At 36.2% G+C, this 9,639-nt stretch overlaps 1 protein-coding gene across 3 annotated transcripts in view; it reads left to right on the top strand.

Annotated features, from left to right (window-relative positions):
* Positions 1 to 2,805: 2,805 nt before the first annotated feature.
* LOC138332343 (uncharacterized) overlaps positions 2,806 to 9,639 on the top strand; it is a 30,319-nt gene continuing 23,485 nt past the window's right edge. The window contains exons 1-2 of one of the 3 annotated variants that reach the window (XM_069280402.1): positions 2,806 to 2,896; positions 3,650 to 3,829. The gene's annotated coding sequence lies outside the window, so the exon portion shown is untranslated. Of the gene's footprint in view, positions 2,897 to 3,355; positions 3,403 to 3,649; positions 3,830 to 8,938; positions 9,446 to 9,639 lie in introns of those variants that run through there. The other 2 variants (XM_069280403.1, XM_069280407.1) reach the window with 2 other exon arrangements.

The raw sequence follows: 9,639 nt of genomic DNA, 5'->3' as shown, positions 1-9,639 counted from the left end.
GATAGCTGAAATAGAACAGGGGGTACTACTTCATACCAAACTAAGAAAAAAAATGCTAAGGTGCCATGCGAGTTCAAACTACCTACATGCACATGCTTATCTTTAATGAATGTTAAATGGGAATGCCACGTTTGGTATCCTTACAAGGTATCCTTAATTAGTGTGAGCCGTCAAGTATATATACATTTCAGTACAAAAAAGAGGCATAGCTTGGGTATATGGACGTCTAGATCACATAGTCACCCAGGTCACCAGGAAGCGGATTGTCACTTAGTGATATCGACAATAGTATTTTAACTTTATAGCATGAACATGATCGTAAAGCCATAGAGAAGACGAACAGAAACCATTCCAAATCACCAGACAATGACTAGAGCTGTTACAGACGACATGATGATCACGATAAAGAAGACAGTAGAAGGAAGGTGGGTTCTGTGGAAGAGTTGAGTCACTTTGACCAGGGTAAAATTTAAACCAGCCAAGTCCTGGAGTCTGGCAGGGAAGGTACGAGATGAGGACATCTAGAGAAGAACAGAAGAATCACGATTAAAACTTCCACAGTGTTGTAGAGTTAGCGTAGCAGAAGAATATGACCTTGGAATAGCGTAGCAGAAGAATATGACCTTGGAATATCGGCATAGTGTATTCTCTGTATCTCTGTAACCGTGACTTGTCTTGGAAGAAACAATCATATCTGTAGAGAATGAAGAGGATGATCATCAGACGTCATGGCTATTTAGCGTACCCGAGAGCTTCAGCAATATATTTAGCTTGTACAGCTTAGCAACGAAACTGAAACTCGGAAAGGAGTAGTTAGGAGGTTAAGATCATAAAACGTGATCTCGGTCATCCTGAAGAGGGACAGAGCATTTGACAAGGTCAGAGGAGTGAGGACAGACACACGAAAGAGTAAGAAATGGGCCACCAGGCAGGCTTATAAGGAAGAGGAGTCTAGATGGTTGATAAATGGCACCAGGGCATCACCAAGACGGTGTTATGCTGGGACGCAGCCAATATCTTATTGAATGAGAATGTGGTGAGGTGAGAGGTCAGGATGAGACAGAACGATAGCTGGATTCACTGTGACCAAGTAAGACCGAAGCAAGTATTCTGGGGCGACAAATGGAAGATGGACGATGACGGGCTTGGTATACTGCTGAAGTCGGGCACATCGCGGAGTGTGTAATTAGTATGACAACCATCTAAGCCGACACATGGTCTTACATTACATTGCAACAAGGTTGTGCTGTTAGATGGAAGAAACACAGGACAACACGACAGTTTCCTAATGAGGTTTCGTCAAGCATATAACACAGAAAACAAAAGAAGTGGACTTAATCCAAAGAGGCAAATTTCCGGAACCAAATGTGAATAGAACTTTAGAAGCATTGATAGAAGATGCGGTGTTTTGGCCAGCGCAGCTCTAAGCCAGTAGTAATAATTGGTAATCGTGCAATAAGGAGACCCTGTAGAGGATGCCAACGAGCAATAGGAACAGAAATACAAGTAGTGGAGGGATGTCATCAACAGGGATGAGGGACATGGATGCACGTAGAAGTGTATGGGTTTTCCCCAGCCAGACATTTTGCAGTTTGACTTTTGTAAATTATTTGTCATTGGGCCAAATGGTCATATTCTTTATAGAAAAAGAAGCCGGACACTGTGGTTGTAAGTAAGCATGCACCTTTGTGTCTTCATGCTAGTCTGGAGAGAGATGGAGGGAGGGTGGATCACCAGACACAGTGCTAGAGCTAGCAGGCCTGGCAATACTTAATATCCATGTGTTCTTGGACCATATAGGGGATAATAAGAGATCGAAGAAAGAAGACACATACCTGTAGTATAACCAATCATAAACGAGAATATAATCAACTCACTAGACGCACATCTGGAAATTTGGAAAGCGGAGAAACGTTTGAAAAAAGATGATCCACCGTCCGTTATTGGAGTCATCCAATGAAGTCTAATGTCAGGAGCCAATAAACAACTAACCACAGAAATTACTTATTAAAGGACATTTTTGAACCATTAATGACAACTTGTGTGTTGTGGTCTCTCCACGACCATCTTATCAATAGCAGCGACCGGCATCTCAACTGCAAAGGAAGGAAATATGGACATAACAAACATAAAAACATAGCCATAAAGATATGTGATCTTGTGCAATACAAAGGTGGGCTACTCTATCAGACATTGTTTGGTGTCAGAGATTTGTATAATACACACAAAAACGGCTGCTACCGTATTAGCTTAAATCTGTAGTTCAAATAAACAAAGTTGAAGTACAGGTAAAATAAAAATGGACATCACTTTCAGAATGTAGAATTGTGTTATATTGGTAGATAATATTGCCGTATGCCTCTGACAATGGTTGGGAAGAAGAGAAGGCACTAAAAGTCATATGAAGAAGAAGAATGAGCAGTAAGTTAAAAAAATATTTGTTGTTGTCTGTTACTCCATACATATGGTACTCCATTCTTATGGCCATCGCTTCCTATCACTAGAATTTTCCCAATAGTATGATTGCGGTAACGTAACTGGAGATACTTTGGTCTGAAACTTCGGGACCATTGAACTTTATTGCCGCTAAAGAAAAATCTAATATTGATTTATGTTTTGAAATGTGAAGCAGCAATCTAGCTTTACTAAATGAAATCTCAGTTATTACTAATCTGTCTATTATAAATACTTTCATATTATCCGACAATAGATAGATCCAACTAGAATTGCCTTTTGCCGATAAAGCATGTCACCGACCCCTCTAATTATTGACAGCATATTGTGAGAAAATGTGCTTTATTCTGACAGTTCTCAGGTATAGACTACTCTTTGTATGTTTTAGTGTGGCGCCAAGTGGGACGAAGAGGCGTCGTGAAAACGACAAACAAATACAAGAGTAAGTATTGAGATGCTGGATTCATGTTTCCTTGTTTACTGAAGTAAGAATGTGAAAATTGCGCCATATAATATAAAGCTTTTGCTGCGTTATTTGCAATGATTTTTTTATGTTTTTTTTTATTATCAAGAGTGTTCACTGAATATAAAGTATTTGCGTTATTTGAAAGAACTTTTCTTTATGAAACTTTTATTATTATCCAGAATGTTCACTAGTCGAAGAAGATTTTTCTATTCGTAAATAAAATGAAAGTAATTTGATTTCCAAGGACGATTCTAATATTGGTTTAATATCATCCTGTTGTGGACATAGCATACGGAATTAATTTTCCAATTTTGTGTGAGAATGGTGTTGTCGAGATTTATCTATTTACAAATCTACACCATGTATTTAAGGTGTTTACGAGTGTAAACATGTAATACTACTATCCACTCAGACGGAAAATGGCCACTCGAGTCGAATCCTACAATGCGATTGAATGTAAACATTTCGATCTGATTAACTTTGTAAGTCCCAATAGTGTAAATGCGGGGAGCTGATGTGCATGCATGCTCGACTTCTTATAACTAATTGGAAACATTGGATAACATATTAAAAACCAAGACCCTGACCCATTGTAAGGGGATTAGGGTTATTGTAATTAAGAGGCTGGACATTGATGGCAAGCCATAAGGATAGGCGATCTAGCGAGTTGGACATTTTATACGAATATGTAGAAATCCGATTATTAATGCGTCTGTGTATGTTTTGTAGTGAGACGTGACTAAAATATCCGGGTGAAGTGATCTTTAACAGGATTCGAGAGAGCTGCTAACGCTATGTAACATTAAATGGTCACATTTTAAAGGACCGGGTAACCTCGACTCGGCTGAAGGGGGTTTATATGTCGTCTGCTCTTGGATATTTCACAGGACGAATGGGCTCCACTTGGAGGTAAATTCATTTTGATTTGAATTATGGATAAAAAAAACATAGTTTTATTTCTCTTAAATAACTTGAATTGATTGTTTTCTGGATTTTCCCCATTCAGACTGAAAACGCATTTCCAAACGTGTAACCCCAATATAGTTCACGTTTAGAAATGTCGCTACTCAATTGAAACAAAAATCTGATGAACTATATTTATTATATGTAAGTTATTAAAGAAAAAGAACATTATACACCATCTTAATTATATAGATATTATGACATATTACTGACTTCTTAATTGCATTTATACATTGAAGCATTATTAGAATCGCTTGGAAGTAGAGTATGAGCTTGTGCATTTTGCACCTACTATCCATCAATTTTGTTATGAGATATTTCATTTGATTTATTTGAATTTCTCGGCGATGCTCACTTTCCATCTAGTCACACCTTCACGCATTGAGCGTTAAAGCCTGGGTTGTTAAGTGTGAAATATGTTGTGAGACAATGTCGTATGGAAAATAAGCGATAAAAATTATGACCCAATTATTTAAAAATCTAATTGCTTTATGATTTGTCATTATATAACAGGGGAATAATTGTAAATTTCTGCACCACATATGTGAACTGTTTTTAAAAGACTTGAACGTACTTTAAAAGTATGTTATAGAAAAATAAACAAAAATCTGGAAATCTTACTTCATTGAGTACGGAAGGGATATGGCAGAGTATAGAATTCATAGAGAATGGAATGTACCATCAGTTTCAGGTATACTTTGGGATAGTCATAGAAGTGATGCGAATTTCATTCATCATTGTACTTTTCCTTTTCTGCATTATCGGTCTGTATTAAACAGTATCACCCTTTTAATGGTATTTTGTTAACATGAACACGACCTGTCTATCAATTGTCATTCTGAGATTGAAGTCATCATTGTAATAATTATATATAATGAGGAGCTGCTCCAGCTAATAATCTAGTTATTTCTTTATCGACACAGAGTAGTTATTGTACACCATACAGATGGATACGGTATTAGTGTGTTCTTCCTGAGTAGGTCTTAACAAAAACCACACAGTAATGCTAGTCAACAGTTATCTCGTGAGGAGATAATCACGAATTAATAATTACCGATCATGACAGAACAATGGCAAAATGTTCATCTTATCAAAAGGAATTAATTCAATTAATGTAGAGTTAATGCAATGACATGGAATACCATATTCAGTTGACGTCATCACCTGGTAAATATTAGGTTAATTAGTTTTGATAATTAATTTCATGACTTTATGGTTTTTATTTACTACAGCTGGTAACGTTTCTATAACGATGTCTTTTTTGGATTATGTATCACATTTTAGGAGTACTCGGAAGTGTTCATAATGCTCATCCATGACAGGATTTTTATTTGTATTAACTCGGAGATAAACACTAGTTTTAAACGCGTAACTGGATAGAAATGTGTCATTTTTCATTCTTTATATTTAGTAATATCTTTAAAGTACTGAAACTACGAAATAACGTTACAATTTCAATTAGAATTATATAAGGAATTTATATAAGTTTTAAGCTTGTTTTCCGATTCCGAAATAAGCTTTATGTAATGTATGTATATACATCAATATATGAATAAAATACATAAATAAAATCATAATTATACAAAATATTTCATATATTGGACGCAAGTACGAACAAAACAAAATAATTCGTAATATCAGAAACACGCATTCTGGATGAGCAAGTGTCCTGATGTCACTTTTGAATCGTGATTCCTTCCGATCATGGTATATAAACGCGATCGAGGCACTACTACATACTAGAAAGGATACAGACACTTTTTCCGCACCATGAACAGATTAATAAGATATGATTTGAGATTATAGATAATTGTATTGTATATTCCCGTCAGGATGTTTAGGGATAAACGGTTCTTGATCCAAAATTCTGAAGATGGATTCTATGTAAAACTATGAAATCAGGATATAATCAACTGCTAGTACAACAAAACTTTGTAGGTATTCTACGTTAGAGTTAACATTAGAATACACAGTAACATCTATTTGTCATTTAAGTGATGCATGAAGAAGTGAAGAGTAATTATTCAAACTGAACCAGAACATGATCAAATCAATTAACTATTGTATAGAATGTTGAAACTAGATATTCTGTATTTGCATATTACAGAGTTATCTGTCCTTGCGGGCAAGTATTGATTGCAACGTGATTTTGTTTTGGAGAAAACGACGTGAATTGTGATCACGAAATAATGAAGTCCCAATTGTTACTTAACCGCAAGGGAGGCAACTCTGTAATATGCAAAGACGGAATAGGTCAACCCAGTTACGTAATTTGTAGGAAGGATGAAAATATCTAGGAACGATAAATATAACTAGGAACAGGTCAAACCGGTGACCTAATGCCGATGGAGAGTGTCAACAATTTTGACAACAGTAGAATTGCACTGATAAAACATTAAATATAGATACTTTAAGTTTAGTTTGTTGCTATCATTGGATATGATTCAATTCAAAGTGACATTACTTCATAACTTCGTTTTGACAAGTTCTAAACATTTAAAATATACTAGAAAGTTATTTTGAGAATCGCAATTTTATTTAAATACCTTTGCTTCATAAAATGTCTGACATTTCATTAGCGGCCACGTTCTGGTGACTTTTCGAATTGGCCAATTAAATTGCTACTGCCAGAATCTCAGAAGTGTGAAAGTTAATAATTGGGGACGATATAATTTGCAAAGAGCTGTCAGATTCATTTTCGTGTATGTAGTCAATGAGTATTTCTAAATATACATGTGGGCTGGGAAAATTTCGTTTTCAGTTGATATAGCTAAGTGGAAAAAAATGCATTTGAACTGAAGTACAAATGTACAGGTAGTATAAAGGTCACCAGGATGTGACCCCGTATGGGATGTTATCAGATCCTCTATAGTAAAAAGGTCACCAAGATGTGACCCCGTATGGGATGTTGTCAGATCCTCTATGGTATAAAGGTCACCAGGATGTGACCCCGTATGGGACGTTGTCAGATCCTCTATGGTATAAAGGTCACCAGGATGTGACCCCGTATGGGATGTTGTCAGATCCTCTATAGTATAAAGGTCACCAGGATGTGACCCCGTATGGGATGTTGTCAGATCCTCTATAGTAAAGAGGTCATCAGGATGTGACTCCGTATAGAATGTTGTCAGATCCTCTATTGTATAAAGGTCACCAGGACATGACCCCGTATGGGATGTTGTCAGATCCTCTATAGTATAAAGGTCACCAGAACATGACCCCGTATGGGATGTTGTCAGATCCTCTATAGTATAAAGGTCACCATGATGGGAACCCGTATGGGATGTTATCAGATCCTTTATGTAACAGAGTTGTTGCTCTCGCTGGTTTTTGTTTGGTAGTCAGTGATAGATAGAATTTTGGTATAAATAAACGGTATTTTACAATTAAAGACTGGTATGGTCCTGGTATTCGAGTCCTCACTAAATTTTATTTAATTCATTAACAATTGAAAATCAATAAGTTGTCTAGCGATATATATCTAAACCCTAGACTGTTTTGATTTTCCAGTCATATTTGGATTTTGATTTAAATATATTTTATCTGTCATCAGATTTTCATGTTTTGCAATGCTCTTTGAGAGCATTAGAGAGACACATTCTGCGGAATCTCTAGACACTGAAGTATTTATCGGTAGAAAAATAAAGCTGAATATCAATAAAAGTGTTAGTAGGTTCACAAACATTACAGCAACCTACTATTACCGGATTAGGAAATATCCTAAGGTTATTTAACTTACTGTTGAGCTGATATTATCGTCAGGATTGATTGCTTATCCACCTATAAATTATCAAACTCTTGTAAGACTATTAGCTGGTATTGTAGCAGTTACCAAACTCTGGTAAGAATATTAGCTGGTATTGCAGCAGTTATCAAACTCTGGTAAGAATATTAGCTGGTATTGTAGCAGTTATCACACTCTTGTAAGAATATTAGCTGGTATTGTAGCAGTTATCAAACTCTTGTAAGAATATTAGCTGGTATTGTAGCAGTTATCAAACTCTTGTAAGAATATTAGCTGGTATTGTAGCAGTTATTAAACTCTTGTAAGAATATTAGCTGGTATTGTAGCAGTTATCAAACTCTTGTAAGAATATTAGCTGGTATTGTAGCAGTTATCAAACTCTTGTAAGAATATTAGCTGGTATTGTAGCAGTTATCAAACTCTTGTAAGAATATTAGCTGGTATTGTAGCAGTTATTAAACTCTTGTAAGAATATTAGCTGGTATTGTAGCAGTTATCAAACTCTTGTAAGAATATTAGCTGGTATTGTAGCAGTTATCGTTCAAAGTAAATCATATCGATCTCCCGCAAAATCGCAAAAATATCATCTCTGCCAAAATAAACGGTTATACGGTATATCTTTCATTACAATGACGAATAACAGTTCAGTTTTGTTCCGTCTTTTGAGCAGTTAGTTGGTTCTATGCCTATGTAAAAGTAGCGGGTCGGTGTGACTTGTACATAGTGTTAAATACGGTCTCTGTCACTCAGCTGACGGAGCATGCTTCTTTGGCTCAGTCGGTAGAGCCGTAGATTTCCACGCCGGAGACCCGGGTTCGATTCCTGGTCGGGGCACTCGACAGAAATGTGTATTTTCCCTGTTCTTCTACACCTATATAACGTTGCCTTTTCTAGCTTGATTAAAGCAGTAATACTCTGCATTTGTAGCTCTTTTTAAAGTACTTTGGTGACCGGGTTGTACCTATGTGTATTGTACGCCAAAACTATACCGTCTTATCTTGGAGCTGCTATGACCGAGTTAATATATTAAAATATATTACCACAAACCCTCCACATCTGATTTTAAACTGGAATTCCGCGTGGGCAGGTGCCAGGTACTAACCGTAGATCGATGGGGTTTCTCCTGGTACTCCGACTTTCCTCCAACAACTAGATCTGGCACGTCCTTAAGTGACCCTGACTGATAATCGGACGTATTACAAATACAAAAAAAACCTTGCTATGCTTTCTCAATGTTGCCAGGTTTAATGACATAAGTGATGCACTTATTTTCACGAAGTTATAGATCCTATTATTACAAAATTGTTTGTATAGCCTTTTATAATCCTTTTATACAGTTGCTAATCTCGTCGTGAATTAATGCGTGAGACCCACTAATTAACTCCTCTTTACGTCACCTCGTGTCAATCCCCAGGTAGGATTACCGTAATCCCCCAATAGTAAATTAGACCGAACTGTGTAGTAGACCGATAGGCAATCAGGTGTCACATTGCAATGGTGTTTATTTGTTTTGATTGTTTGTTTGCCGTTAAATTCCAGATACACCACTCGATAATGAACATTTTTTCTTTAGGTTTGAGATTTTGTATCAATATGTATTCCGTGATTAAAGATACGTAGGTATGCATATGGACATGAATATATTCATTGTGAACGTAAAAAGATACCAGCCACGTTAAACAGAGTCTATAGAGAACGGACAATGACAATACAGATGAATATATTTATATTTAAACACCAACCTAATGTAAACAAACTCGTTTTAGATTTCTTGTCTGATGAAGACCGCACACGAGACAGGGAATACCTCCTTAAAGGTAACTATTGTTATATAGTTCAAATATCATATTTAGAATATTACCACTATTGTGACAATGCTTTACTATCACCATGGTTTCAGATACAGCGAATTATTGTCTCTATTATTAGGTCCTTTTATTATTATTATTTTAATTCTTTTTATTTGTGATGCAGGTCTATGCTTAACTTGTGATGTTAATTTTTGGTTTGT

Source organism: Argopecten irradians, chromosome 9, assembly GCF_041381155.1.
Source record: "Argopecten irradians isolate NY chromosome 9, Ai_NY, whole genome shotgun sequence".
NCBI lineage: Eukaryota > Metazoa > Mollusca > Bivalvia > Pectinida > Pectinidae > Argopecten > Argopecten irradians.
This window is presented reverse-complemented; position numbering and strand designations above follow the sequence as displayed.